This window comes from Cupressus sempervirens, chromosome 7 (assembly GCF_028749045.1).
Source record: "Cupressus sempervirens isolate cs-2001-9-10 chromosome 7, ASM2874904v1, whole genome shotgun sequence".
In the NCBI taxonomy this organism is placed as follows: Eukaryota; Viridiplantae; Streptophyta; class Pinopsida; order Cupressales; family Cupressaceae; genus Cupressus; species Cupressus sempervirens.
Window position 1 is genome coordinate 728,547,868 of NC_143124.1, and position 16,205 is coordinate 728,564,072.

Here is a 16,205-nt window from a genome sequence, read left to right on the forward strand (position 1 = left end):
CATTTTAATTTCTTACCAGTCTCATTTTCAACCAAGCATTTCTATTTCTTAAAAGTTTGAAATACATTATATTTCTGTCTAAGAAAATAAGTCCATACCTTTCTAGTTGCATCATCAATAAATGTAACATAATAATGAGAGCCTCCAAGGGAAGATACTTGAGCCAGTCTCCATACATCATTATGCACAAGCTCTAATTTCTCCTTTGTTTTCCTTCCCAGTCTTTACAAAACTCACACTCTTATAATTTCCATACACACAACTTTCATAGAAATCTATATTAACACATTTCAGACCTAGTAAAACATTCTTTGAATGAAGTACTTTCATACCTTTCTCACTCATGTGCCCGATTATGTTGTGCCATAGTGTTGTATCAAAATTTATAGTAGCTTTTTGTTCTCCCAGCTTAACTATAGCAATTATTCCTGAACATTCATTTTTCTCTAAAGTAGTTAAAGTAGAAGGAACAATATGACCTGTACAAAGATATAAGGTTCCTACTTTTATACCTTTTTCTACTAAAAGTGAATCTTTTGAAACCTTCCAATTTTTATCATTAAAAGTAACTACACAACCCTCATCACTGAGTTGCTCTACTGAAATTAAATTCCTACTTAGCCTTGGAACATGTCTTACCTCATGTAGTAGCCAATGATTCCTATTTTGAAACTTAATCTTAACTTTTCCCTTTCCAAAAATCTGATAGGGTTTATTATCCCCCAAATAAACAAGCACAAAATCTTCTTGGACATAATCAATGAAATAACTTCTATGAGGTGTAGCATGAAATAAGGCACCAGAATCTAGGAATCATCAACACTTTTAAAGATAGAAGCAAAGCATCCTCTTCAAATTTTTTACTTACCACATTTGTTTCTTTGTTTCCATCTAGTTTATCTCTTTCATTTTTCTTTTGATTCCAACAATCTTTCTTTTTATGCCTTAGTTTCTCATAGTACTAGTAGTGGTTCGGTCCTCTCGATTGAGTCCTCCTCCCCTTTGACTTTCCTCTTGATTTTCCACAATTTTTGGAATTACTTCCTCTCTCAGTCATTCTGCCTCAACTTTGTGCATTCAAAGCACTTCCAGATGTAGATCTACCTGAGGATTTCCTACAAGTTTTCTCACTCAAAATAACACTGATCACATCATCATATTTTAGGATATTAGATCTAGGAATAGAATTACTCACAACCATCACCAAGCCATTCTAGCTTTCGGGAAAATAACACAAAATCAAGAGAGCCTTAATTTTTTCATCCAAATTGATACCCAAAAAAGATAACTGACTATTGATAGTATTAAACTTATTTAAATGATCTGTAAAAGATTCACCTTCTGCCATTTTCATATTAAATAAATGCTTCATGAGAAACACCTTATTTGAAGCAGAGGGCTTTTCATATAGTGTTGTTAGGGTTTTCATCAACTCTTCTGTTGTCTTCACTTTTGTAATATTAAATGCCACCAATGGTGCCATGCATAATTGAATGCTTCCAATTGCCTTTCTATCCAAAGGCAATTTTCATATTAAATAAATGCTTCATGAGAAATACCTTATTTGAAGCGGAGGGCTTTTCATACAGTGTTGTTAGGGTTTTCATCAACTCTTCTGTTGTCTTCACTTTTGTAATATTAAATGCCACCAATGGTGCCATGCATAATTGAATGCTTCCAATTGCCTTTCTGTCCAAAGGCAATTTTCATATTAAATAAATGCTTCATGAGAAATACCTTATTTGAAGCGGAGGGCTTTTCATACAGTGTTGTTAGGGTTTTCATCAACTCTTCTGTTGTCTTCACTTTTGTAATATTAAATGCCACCAATGGTGCCATTCATAATTGAATGCTTCCAATTTCCTTTCTATCCAAAAGTTTTCATTCATCATTTTACATAGATCCTTGATTCTTGGTTTTGCCTTGCAAGAGCTTCCATAAATCCTTTTGAAAAGTATAGTCCTCCATTTGCATTTTCTATAATTGAAAGTTCTGTCCATTAAACCTGCCAACTCTCAACTCACCCTTGTCTGCCATTACTCCCACTCAACTGTGAGACTGTCCTACAAAACATAACTGAAAAAAAAAACCTCTCTTTGATACCACTTTTTAGGATTAAACCACAGATAGAAATAACAATTACATGCAAATATAACCAATATTAGAAAGTAATAGATCACATAGAAAAGAACACAAGACACCAAGATTTAACGTGGTTCACCCAAACCTTGGGATACGTCGACCAAATAGTAAGTCCAATATTTTTATGATCTAGTGATTACAACCTAATTACAATCTATAATCCCTTATAGATCAATACTGCCACAAGAACCAATTTCACATCACCTTATGAAATAGTCCGTAACCCTAAGCCCTTTTTATAAAAGTATTAAACAACTTTAAGGTTATAATTAATAATTACATGTCAGCCCAAAATCCTAATAAAGCCTCAAAGTATTTATGAAGTATGTATAGTACTTTCCTAAATAGTCACCATAATCTTATAGGCAGTTCACACTAGGACCATGGTTAGGGCTAAGCGTGTAGATAGATTGTTGATTGTGAGGTAGTTTGCACTAGGGTTTTAGCGAGAGCATGAAAATGCCTCCATGGAGAGAGTGTGGTAGAAGAGATAAAGGTGTTACACCTGAGGGTTTCCAAGCCCTACAAAAGAAAATGCAACCATTGTAAGAACAAATGAAAAGAGGAATAAATCTTCCTAGAAGAGATGAAAGTGAGGATGAGGACAAAGTAAAAGAAAATGTTGAAGTAGAGGTAGTTCTAAATAAACATGAAGAGAGGCTTTTTAGGGCCATCTCCAAGATTGGAAAAAGACATAAGTTTGAAGTTCCCACATTTTTGAGAAATCTTAACCTAGAGAAGCTAATCAATTGGATCAATGAACTAGAGGAGTACTTTGAGTATGAGGATATTGAGGATCCAGATAGGGTCAAGTTTGCAAAGGCAAAAATGAAGGGACATGCAAAGATCTGGTGGCAAGAGGTTCAATTGGAGTGAAATAGAAAGGGAAAGGAAAAAATCACCAGATGGGATCAGTTGATAGCTAAAATGAAGCAATAATTCATTCCTATGGATTATGAGCTTGATCTATTGAAGAAGTTGCAAGGAATAAAGCAAGTGAAAAAATCTATTCAAGACTATACAGAAGAACACTACTGAGTTCTCATTAGAATTGGCCATGTAGAAGTTGATAAGGAGAAATTCACCCATTATCTTAATGTGTTAAGGCCAAGCATTCAGGACAAGCTAAGTTTGGTTTGAATGAGTAGTATTGAGGAGGCATACCAATTTTATCTAAGGGTTGAGGAGAAACTAAATGAGAAGTTTAACAATAAGAACAATGGAAGAGGTCACAATGGAAGATTTGGTGGACAATCTTATGGTTTTCATAATGATGATCAAAAGAACAAGTACGAGGCTGGAAGTAGTAGTCAAAACTAGAGGGGAAACAATTTCAATTGTTTCTATGATCAAAATAATAGAGATTAGAGAGGAAGAGGTAGAGGAAAAGGATCTGGAATAGGAGGCTTCTATGGAAAATTTTTTCACTACAAAGAAGAAGGGCATAGAACATTTGAATGCACCCAACACCAAAGAATGATAGATCAAAGAATATAAGGCTAGGTGAGAGTTGTACATGTTGATGAAGATGCCAGATCTTCACATTCTAAAGATGCTGAACAAGGAGAAGTCCTAGTTAATAGAAGATTCCTATTGAGTGGTGAGAATGAACCTGATCAAAGAAGGAGTTTGTTTTGCACAAGGTGAAAATGTAAAGATAAGTGTTATGATGTAATCATTGATGGTGGAAGTATTGACAATTTGGTGTTAGAAATGATGGTCACTAAGTTGAAGCTAAAGAGATAGAAACACTCACATCCATACTATATTACTTGGGTGCAAGATGACCACAAGGTTATGGTTAATGAGCAGTGCTCAGTGAAGTTAAAAATTGGAAGTTACCAGGATGAGGTACTATGTGATATCATACCTATGGAAATATGTCATATGTTGTTGGGTAGGCTGTGATAGTTTGACAAGCATGTTGTATATGAATGGTGAGAAAATACCTATACTCTAACTAAGGATGGAGTGAAACATAAGTTGAAGCCATTGAAGGATAAAGAAGAAAAGGTCTATAGTGCTACTAGAATATGTTTTGTTGATGGAAAAGAGTTTCTTAAAGGTATGAAACATGAGAAATTGTGTTTTTCTATAATTCTAAAAGATAATAAACAAGAAGTAGAGGAGGTACTTGTAGAAGTTGCAGATATGTTGGAAGAGTTTTTTGATATTGTGTTAGATAATGTACTTGATGGATTTCCCCCAATGAGGAAGATCAATCACCAGATAGATTTGGTTCCAGGAGCTAGTTTGCCAAACAAAGTAGCACATAGAATGACATCAATAGAAAGTGAAGAGTTGAACATGCAAGTTCATGAGTTGTTACAGAAGGGGTTGATTCAAGAGAGTCTAAGTCCATGTGTTGTACCAATAGTATTAGCACCAAAGAAGAATGGAGAATGGAGGATGTGCATGGATTCTCATGCTATCAACAAGATCAAAATAAAGTATAGATATCCATTGCCAAGGATGGATGATATAATGGACTATTTGAGTGGAGCTAAATATTTCATAAAGATAGATCTGAAGAGTGGATACCATCATATTTGTATTAGAGAAGGTGATGAGCGGAAGATTTCTTTCAAAATAGGGGAAGAACTATATGAGTGGTTAGTCATGCCTTTTGGGCTCACCAATGCACCAAACACTTTCATGAGGCTCATGAATGAGGTACTGAAGGAGTTTTTTGGTAAGTTTTTCATTGTTTAACTAGATGATATATTGATCTTTAGTAAGACATTGGAGGAGCATTTGATTCATATTTGCAAGGTGTTTGATAAGTTGAGGGAAGAAAAGTTACTGATAAACCTTAAGAAGTGCAGTTTTGTAAAGAAATATTTGGTGTATTTGGGATTTGTAGTCTTAGGAGAAGGTCTAAAAATGGACCCAGAGAAAGTGAAGGCTATCATTGAATGGCCTACTCCAAGGAGTGTGACAAAGGTAAGATCTTTTCATGAACTAGCTACATTTTACAGAAAGTTCATAAGAAGTTTTAGTAGTATTTGTGGACCCTTGATTGAAATAATGGGAGGGGATAGGAAAGAATTTAAGTGGACTATAGGAGAAGATAAGAGTTTTAATCTATTGAAACAAAAGGTTATTGAGCAACTTGTTTTAACACTTCTTGATTTTAGTAAGGTGTTTCAAGTAGACTGTGATGCTAGTGGTACTACAATAGGAGCTATGTTGAGTCAAGAAGGTAGACCTATTGCTTATTTCAATGAGAAGTTGAATGATGTAAAAAGAAAATATTCTATTTATCATCAGGAATTTTATGCTATAGTTCAAGCATTGAAGAAGTGGAGACAATATCTTCTCCCTAAGGAGTTTTTTTTGTATACTAATCATCAAGCTTTGTAATATTTGAACAGTCAAGGAAAATTGAACCAAAGGAATTTAAAGTGGTTTGAGTTTTTGCAAAGTTATACATTTTTTTTGAAACACATCAGTGGGAAGTCTAACAAAGTTGCAGATGCTCTTAGTAGAAGACAACTTTTTCTGACATGAATGCAGATAGAGGTGGTTGGGTTCAAGGAACTCAGTACTTTATATCTAGATGATCCTAATTTTGATGAAGCATAGAAGGCTTGTACAAAACTTGTTACACTTGACAGGACAAAGTGGTTGGATTTTATGATTCAGTATAGTATGTTGTTCAAAGAAAGCTAGTTGTGCATTCCCAGAAGTTCAATGAGAGAGAACCTCATCAAGGAAAAGCATAGTGGAGGATTGCTTAGACATTTTGGTAGAGATAAAACCAAAGCTTTGGTTGCTAAAAATTACTACTAGCCACAATTGCAGAAAGTTGTGATGAAGTTTGTACAAAGTTGAAGAGTATTTCAGATGGTGAAATGAGTGAAGCAGAATATAGGATTATATCAGCCATTACCTATACTAGAGAAACTGTGGGAGGGTATCAGCATGTATTTTGTTCTTGGATTATTTAGGACATAGCATGGGCATGATTCTATTTTTGTGGTGGTTGATAGGTTTTCAAAGATGGCACATTTTATTCCTTGCAAGAAGACTATTGATGTTGTTCATGTAGCAGAGTTTTTATTTCAGAGAAGTGGTGAGATTACATGGTTTGCCAAAGAGTATAGTTTCAGATCGATATACCAAATATTTTGGGTATTTCTAGCATACAATGTGGAAGAAGTTAAAGATAGATTTGAAGTTCAATTCATCACATCATCCACAGATTGACAGAGAGATAGAAGCTATGAATCATAGTTTGGGAAACTTGTTATAATAATTTTGTCAATAGGAGTACTAGTAAATCACAATTCTAGATTGTATATGGGAGTAGTCCTAGAACTACTTCTAAATTGAGGCAGTTGGACAAAGGAGAGATAAGTAATGCTAAAGTAGAAGATTTTGTTGAACATTTGAAAAACATCCTTGAGGAGGTGAGGAAGCACATCATAAAAATGAATACACAATATAAGGCTAAGGTAGATGTGAAAAGGAGATATAAGGAATTTTAGATTAGAGATGAAGTCATGGTTCATTGAGAAAGGAACATTTTTCAGTGGGTACATATAATAAGTTGAAGATGAAGAAGTTTAGACCATGCAAGATAGTGAAGAGGTATGATTCTGGCAATGCGTATGAAGTGAATTTGCCTACTGAATTGAATGTTTAACTTGTATTTAACAATTTAGATTTGACAGAGTATTATGAAGGAGGTGATGGAGATGAAGTTGTAGAAGCGTAGTAGAGCATCCCAGTAGCTAGTTCGGCTACAAAGTAGATTGAGGAGATACTAGACAATCATGTTGGAAAAAGTACCATAAATAGAACTTATGAGCAATATGTGGTCAAATGGAAGGAAGACTAGTTGAGGATTCATCATGGCTAGCAAAGGATGAAATTAACCATATTTATTTTCCTCTGAACACCTGAGTTGTGATAGGGTCACTTCTCAAATTACCCTGGGTGTTTGATCCAGGATCATTCTCGGTGTAAGGGCAATCTTGCATCACCCAAAAATATTTTATTTTCAGTCTTTTCTATTTTAATAAGGACTAGTAGACAAGGTGGTTACTATTTATGGGAACTTTCTATTTTTAGTAAGTTTTTCATATGAGCTTGGAATGTTCTTAGTTTCTATAGGAAGGTTTCTTTTAGAGATATAAGCCTACCATAAAAATCTCATTGCTCTAGCTTAAGTATCAAAGAAGTTATTACATATTTTTAGTGGAACAATTTGCAGATAAATCTTTTGGCTCACCATTGGAGGCCTTAGAGTGCTTAGATGAGGTCTAAAAACTTGACGAAAGGGCATTAGCACTATCTAAAGTCTATAGATTAGGAGCTGACATTTTTGAAAAGTGGTTATAATAGTTAATCGGAGAAAGGGTTTGTGAGTTATGGCCTTCCGAAGTTGGGCTACCTAAATCTTCTAAAATAATTGTCAAAGATGTATTTGGTTGACTCTATATGTTTTGTTAGGGTCTATTAGCCCTAGGTATTAAGTTTGAACATCTAGAACTTTCTCAGGCTGCATAAAACTGCCTATTTAAGAAAGGCCCAAACATTATCTAAGACAACTATGAGTGATTGTTCGTAGGACTATCTTGCAAATTATTGTAATGAAGGCACCCATTTTAGTTAGCATAATTGAGAATTCTGTAATTCCACATTTGCAGCAATAATAAGAAGTCCATATTTTGTTCTCGCATTTTCTATTTTCTTTGTTTCTATTATGAGTTTATGGTATTAAGGGGAGTCCCTTGTATCAATGCATTTAATGTAAGGTAGAGTTTTGTGATAGGCTAACTTGTGGCTGCACAAGTATTTAAGGAGGTCTAGGATTGAGTTTTAGGTAAGGTTTTGGGGAGATAGAACTTAGAATAGTAGGAAGCAAGAATGTGAAATAGTATCATCAAGGATTGTAATTGAATTGTTATATGCTATAACCCAGAAGGCCTTACAGTTGGGCATGTATGTCGATTGCTTGATGAATCAATGAAAGTGTTTTCTCTTCCTCCTCCTTTGGTTGTAGTTCTTTGTGTTAGATTTTTTCTATGTTAACTCTTGCATGGTGGTTTGGATAGTTGGGTGTACCTTTGGCCCTAGTTATTTCTCTCTTCCTACATCAAGGTACTAAGAACTCTTCTTTATATTTATGCAATTAGAATTTTAGAAATTTAAGAGATGAGATACAATCCTAAAAATGGTATAACCTTGGATACACTTATGGAAAGATTTACTTCTTTTGAGTTGGATAACTTTGATAGCTATGCTCCTACTTCTAGCAATCTTGAATCTACATTCAAAGATAAACTAACCTTTGGTACAAAAGGAGGAAGAAACTCAAAAGGAAAATAGGTTAACAGTGGTGAATAAGATGATTTAGATGAAGAACTTGAAGTTATTGAATCCCTACTTGCAAAAAAAGTATCAAAAGGGAAAGAAAAATTCAAAGATAAAATCCAATTGATTTGTTTCTCATGTGAAGAGGTTGGTCATATTGCTACAATATGTCCAAATAAAGAAGATGAAGATGAGAAAAGAACTAATAAGTTCAAAGGCAAGAAAAACTTCAAGAGCTACAAGGACTACAAAGACAAAGGTATTTAAATCTTGTTACATTGCTAAAGATTCTAACAATGATGATAATGAAGATGAAGTAGTTTATATTGCTATTAAGGATGAATTTTATAATGAAAAAAATGAAAAGATTGTACTTTTTTTGCATGTTAGCAAAAATGATACATGGGTCATAGATAGTGGGTGTTCTCATCACATTTCTAGTGGCAAACTAATTTTGAACATTTAGAACACTATGATGGTGGAAGTGCTAGATTTGGAAACAATGAACCATGTTATTTTAAGGGAAATGGAATCATATTGTTAATGAAAGAAATCAAAAGTGAAAATTCCTACTAGGTTGAAGGAATAAAACCTAATCTACTTAATGTAGCACAGTTGAGAAATATAGGATATAAGATAGAACTCATGAATGGAAAATCTAAACTATTGGATGGTAAAGGAAACTTGGTTGGAATTGGTAATTAGACAAAAGGTAATTTTTTTTTGCCTGGATCTCATTGAAAGTACATGTTTGTTAGCTCAAATAGAGGAAAGTTGTATATGGTATAAAAGAATGTGTCATGTCATAACCTTGTTATCATACGAAAGAACAAAAGTTTAAGAGGCATACCTTATCTAAAGAAACAATAGATGGGCATGTGCAAATAATATCAAATTGGAAATATGAATAAAAGAAGTTTCAAAAGTAAGTCCTACAATTTTGAAGAAGCTTTAGAACTAGTTCATACAGATCTTTGTGGGCCAATATATGTAGAAAGATACTATAGAGACATATATCTCATTCAATTTATTCATGATTAATCTAGGATGATCAGTGTAATGTTTTCTAAAGATAAATTTGATGCTTTTCAAAAGCTCAAATCATATTTGGCTAGAGTTGAGAAATAAATATAGAAGAATATGAAATTCCCAAGATTAGATAGAGGAGGTGAATTTATCTTAAATAAATTCAATGAGTTTTGCAATGAAAGAGGAATCAAAAGATAGGTATCAACGCCTAGTACTCTAGAAAAAAATGGTATAGCAAAAAAAGGAACAGATCTATTATGGATTGTGTAAGGACACTGATGACTAAGAAGAATGTTGCACCAAAGTAGTGGAGAGAAGCAGTCAGCACAATAGTTTATACACTTAACCAAGTTCAAATAAAGAAATGTACAAATAAAACACCTTATGAATTATGGTAGGGGTACAAGCCTAATTTTTTCTATCTTAGAGTATTTGGAAGCAAATGTTATATCTCGAAAGATGTAAGGAAAGGAAAGCTTGATGCAAAAAGTGATGAAGTTATATTTCTAGGGTACTCCAATAAAAGTAAGGCATACAAATGTTTGAATCTTGCTACTCACAAAGTCATTGAAAGTGCACATGTAAAGATTGATGGGTTTGTAGAAAGAAGTGAAGAATAAAGAAACAAGGAGCCTGAAGACTACAAAATTTTTATCTACTATGAGGAGAAATCTAAGATTTTACCTCAAATAGTTGAAGCCAATTAGTGACAAAGTGTACCTAGAAGTTCACTGGCAATACAACCTAAGTCATAGATAGTTCAACCTGATTTGCAGCCATAGGTACTGCAACCCGAGTCATATGTAGTGCAACCCAAGTCACAACTAGAGGAACCCAAGTTACATCTAGATTATCTAGAGAAGCTCGAGTAGAAGACAAAAGATCATGGAGAACCAAGTGAACCAAGTTCAAAATCAAGAAATAAAGATCAAAGACTTGCAAAATATGTCATAAGACATCATTTACTTGAACAATTAATTGGGGGAGAAATAGAAGGCATACTAACAAGGAACTAATTAAAAGGTACATGTTTTATTAGTGAATTTGAACTTAGATATGTAAAAGAAGCATTAGAAAATGAAGGTTGGATAGAGGTAATGAATGAAGAAATTGAGCAAATAGAAAAGAATAAAACTTGGTCTCTTGTTCCTAGGCCTAAGGAAAAGAATGTGATTGGTACAAAATGGATATTTAGAAGTAAGTTGAATGAGAAAGGAGAAGTAACAAGGAGCAAGGAAAGGTTAGTATGCAAAGGTTATGATCAAGAAGAAGGTATTGATTATGGGGCAACATTTTCCCCTATTGGAAGTCTTGAAGGAGTCAAAATTCCTCTAGTGTATGCAGCACAAAAGGGATTCAAAGTATATCGGATGGATGTTAAATCAAATTTCTTGAATGGAGTCCTGGAAGAATAAATCTACATTGAAAAACTTGAAGGTTTTATTGATCCAAGAAAAAGAGACATGGTATGTAAACTTCACAAAGTTTTATATGGATTGAAGCAAGCTCTTAGAGCATGGTATGAAAGACTAAATGGATATTTCATAAGAATTGGTTTTGAAAAGATAAATAATAATAGTAATTTGTATATTAAAGAAGCACCACAAGACAATATATTACTTGTAGACATATTTTTAGATGATATCATATTTGGAGGACATGAAATTTCATGCAAATCATTTTCTGAAGAAATGAGGAAAGAATTTGAAATGTCTATGTTTGAAGAGGTTAAATTCTTTGTGGGTCTACAAATTCAGCAGATGAAGGATGGAATATACATCACTTAATCAAAATATATCAGGGAAACATTGAAAGTATTTTGAATGGAAGATTCCAAACTAGTTGGAACACCTATGTCTACTAGACATAAACTTTCAGAGAATGATGATTCAAAGGAAGTAAAATAGGCTACTTATGAGTCAATGATTGGGAAACTTTAGTATGTGGTACACACCAGACATAATATTGCATTAGTAGTTGGCATAGTTGTAATATTTTTTGCTAATACCAAAGAAAATCACATGATAGAAGATGAAAGGATTCTAAGATATCTAAAAGGAACTCAAGAATATGGTTTATGGTATAAGAAAGAAGGAAATCTGGTCTTTAGATCTTTTACTGATGCAGATTGGGTAGGAAGCATTGATGATAGAAAGAAACACTAGTAGAGGAGAATTATTTCTTGGAAAGAGAGTATCTTGGACATGCAAGAAGCATAAAATTGTATTTCTTAATCAATAGCAAAGGCAGAGTATGTTGCTGCAACCATCAATTGTTCAAACATAATATGGACCAAGCAATTGCTATTAGGAATGAAGGAGGAAATCAAGGAACCATTGGTTATCTATTGTGATAACACAAGTGCAATAAATATATCAAAAAATCCTATGATGCACACAAAGTCAAAACACATTGTAGTCAAATATCATTTCTAAAGGGAATTGGTTCAAGCAAAGAGGTGAGATTGGAATATGTGAACACCAAGGAGTAGATAGTAGATATATTTACTAAGGCTTTACCTAAGGATTCACTTATGTATCTAAGAGGTAAAATATGGGTTATTCTCCTATTTGATGCTCACTAAAGAAAAATATACTGAGGCATCAACCAAGTTTCAATGAAGATCTATCAAGTTGATCTAGATTATCACATGTTAGGTGTGAAATGTAGAGCATACTGCATATGAATTAGTACAAAGGTACATTGAAACTTCAAAAATTTGTATCCTTTGTCATTTGATGTCAAAGAGGGAGAGTTTAGTATTAACATGGAAGAGTGAGGGAGAGTTCAATGTTAAAGAGAAAGAGGGAGAGTTTTGTATCCCAGCAAAAGAAAGACACTTAGATGATGGATTGTACAACAAAGAGGGAGTAAACAAAAATAGTCCATAGCAAGAGTGTTGATAGGGAAGCAATAGAGACAAATCCAAGAAGAATCTGAGAGGGAGTTGGTATGGATGAGAATCATAATGAAACTAAGGATATTATCTAATTTCTCATACTTCTATCAGTTTATGTTGACATGTTGTGTTTCCATCAATGCCAAAGAGGGATTTTGTTGAAAAATACTCTTTAATTGTATGTTGTCATTAAAGTTACACAAACATTAGTATTAATCAAGCAATATAGAGTTTACAGTATTAACCTTATATATCTTAGTACTAACTGAGCAGTTGAGTAAATAAGACATTCTAGTATTAATTGAGTAGTTTGTTAAAGAAAGGAACCCTACTTTTAGTATTGATTGAGTGGTTGGGCATCAAAGGACTCAGTATTCACCAAATGTTCAATCCTAGTATTGACTAAATACCAACATAATGCATTTATCTAATAGTTAGTTAATTGAGGCTGACTATTTGGATGTTTATTAATTATTTGGAAGGGTATTCAAGCCAACTTGTCTAATCTTATGATATATATGAAAGGTCAAGTTGTGAGGATAAGGAGTAGAAGTGGAAAATGAAATAAGATGGATATGTGAGTGAAGGAAAAGGAAGAGCATGAAAGAGTGAAAGATAAGCTACAAAGAACATCTGATAAGGAACGATCTAGAAGTCAAGCCAGAATAGAGATTTGAATCTAAAAAGATAGTTGCTTCATAAACGAAGTCAAATTGTTGTTACCTCCTAACCATTGTACTGATAAATAAATCTCTAAATAGAGTTGCCTTAATAATTATATTGTAAATACTCTAACAAGGTGATATTTCAAGATTGAAGTGTTTGAAGATCTCTAACCATGCCACTCTTAATAGGGTAATCTAAATCCTCTAACAAGGTGATACTTAACAATATGTATTGTAACCTTTAACAGTGGTGGCTCCTAACATGAGTCACTTTAGAATAGTGAAAAATATTGTATCTTGTTTCATGGTGGTTTTCCCAAATTGGGTTTCCACATTAAATCTTGGTCTCATTTGTATACATGTTATTTTCTTTATGCTTTATGTTTTTGTAACTAAGTTACTAAAGGCTAAACCAATTTAATAATCATAAGATTTCTTTGTTAACTAAGTTAAAAAGTATTGTATGATCAAAGGAAAGTTTTAATTGACATCTAGGAAAATGAAATTATTTTTTTGGTAACTGATTCACCCCTCCCCTCTTAGTTACAATATTACATTTATAACATGTATATCCTAGTCTAGAGGTATCACTAGGTATTCTTGGTGTTTACATATGTTCCTCAAAGTATCTCATAGTTTCATTAGGATTGTTCATCCTCTCAATGAGTTCCTTTTTAGAACTTTACACAATCCTCAGATTCACAATTTTCAAGTCATTTCTATTCAATTATTGATTTTCAAGTATTCACCATATCTAGTTGATTGTTTATGAGCTTCTACACATCACATGTTCTTTTATTAAGTCTAGTATCCATTTATCTCTTATATTCTTTTGCCATTGTTTTGTCTTCTCCAACTTTCCTTTTAGGTTTAGTCACTTCACATAGTCTTATTGATTGAATTCCATGCTCTATTTTAAATCCTCATCCTCTTCATTTAATAAATTGTTTCTCTCCAATAGGTATGCTATTTCTACATCGCTTTCATTGGAATTGCTATTATCAAGTAGTCCTTCAATGTCTTCTTCTTAATATTGAGTGTCATTATGTTAGATAGACAATTCTTTCCTTCTATTTAAGGATTTCTTCAACTCTTCTCTTGCTGCTCCAAGCTATTGTGGTACATGATTTATAAGTCAAGCTTCTAATTCTCAATGATCTTTCCCAACTTATAAGCCACCATCTCCAACATCTTAACTCTTAAGTGGTTCAACTTATTTTAAGAAAACAAAGCTCTAATAACAATTGTTGGAAGTCTATTGGGAAGGTAAGATATTGGGGCGGGGGAGGTGAATCAAGTTCTATAAAACTTTTATCTTCTTGAAACAAATTAAATGCATTCACCTTTAACCCATCTCATATCAGCATCATTAATCATATAACCATAAACTAAAATAGATCTAACTATTCATATGTCCATACACATGAAAGTAAATGTAAACACATAACACCAAAGATTTGGTTACCTAGAAACCCTCCAAGGTGAAAGTAGAACTAGGGTGAAGATGAGAGCCAAAAATCTTCACTACTGTGGTAATAAAGTGCTCTTGTTAAGGATATAATGTTTGATCACTTTTTATGATCTATCCTGTGAGGGGTCTTCCCTAATAAGATCTTACAAGACTTATTCAGTCTACCTTGATTAAATGATTTAAACTTGCAACTAATTAAGCACTATGTTAGGATATTTTTAGAAGCCTGTTAGGATCACTTTGTTAAGAGATTTACCCTTATTCACTTCCTCGAATGTATCAGCACCTGATGCTCTAGTTAATACTCTAATGCTTGATTATATATGTCCTCTCCAATTATAATTTGATTTCCTATCTGATAAAAGTTGTTATGTCCTTAACTGCTATGTTTCCTTGCCTGGTCTTTGCTTCTAACATCCAAACATTTCCTCTTTCATATACACTTGTCTCTCCACTCCATCTTTCACCTATATGATTTAGGGTTTAGTTCCTCCTTAAATAACCAACTAGAGAAGGTTCTAGATCATGATCAACAAGCTAGACTTCTCTCTTTTGCTACTTAATCCTTTCATTTTTCTTATTGGTTACACTACCTTTATAGGAATTAATGATCTCTAATAGAATACATAACCAACTCCTTTTCTATCTTAATAATCATTCAATTGTGTATAGAAAAAATGGTTTACATAAGTGTAACTTGACATAAAATGGTCACTTAGTATGTACTAGGGTTCTTAACAACCTAAGACTCACTCAACTCAAACTAAAATGTGAACAAGTCTAAATACATCATTCAACCTCATTGGGTGGCTCAATTGTAGTGATCATTGACCAACCCTACCTAGGAAATGATGTTGATATCTGATTGAAAATATCATTTGAAAGAGATTGTTAAGAAGGAGATTGTTGAAGAAGACTATGTGTTTCAATCATTGTTTTGTCATTGATGTCAAACCTACTATTTTCTAGTAAGATAATTTCTTACAAGATTCAAGTGCTATCCCTTAGTTGATTGATGAGGAGGATTTGATCAATAAGATGTAACAAAAGTACCTAGAGGAAAGGTTGAGTTATGATTATTTAATGAAGTAAACGGAATAGTTAAGATAGTGATAACATGACTTATTGATGATCTACTTAAGGTTACAAAATGGCTGGCTATACTTTGAAAGTTTAGAAGAGCAAGTTAAATAAAGTTTTTCTGCCAAGATTGACCAAGTGGATAGCAGGTGCCAAGAAAAGTTAGTGCAAGTTGAGGAGAAAGTCAGTTGGAGCCAAGTGAAAGAAAATTCTAGTGGATGCCAAGCAAGACAATAGATGCTTATTAAATTTTAGTCGATGTCAAGCACCAATAAAATCTAGTTGATGCTAAGTGATTTTACTATAGATGCTGAGTAATGCAGTATGTGTAGAGCATCAGAAGATTGACAATGCTAAGTTGCTACATTATGACAAAGATTGAAGATTTTCCAAATATAAGTTGACAAGTTTGTTTTCTTGGAACTTGTGAATTAGGAGGAAGATAAGATTGATGAGCTAGTGGCACAAAATTTAATGTAAACCATTTTAAGGCAAATTCAAATGGATTTTATGAGAATTTTCTAGAATAGACAAGATATGGGGTAGATAAATTGTATCATACCTAATCCATCCAAAACCCTAATTTAGACAATGGATA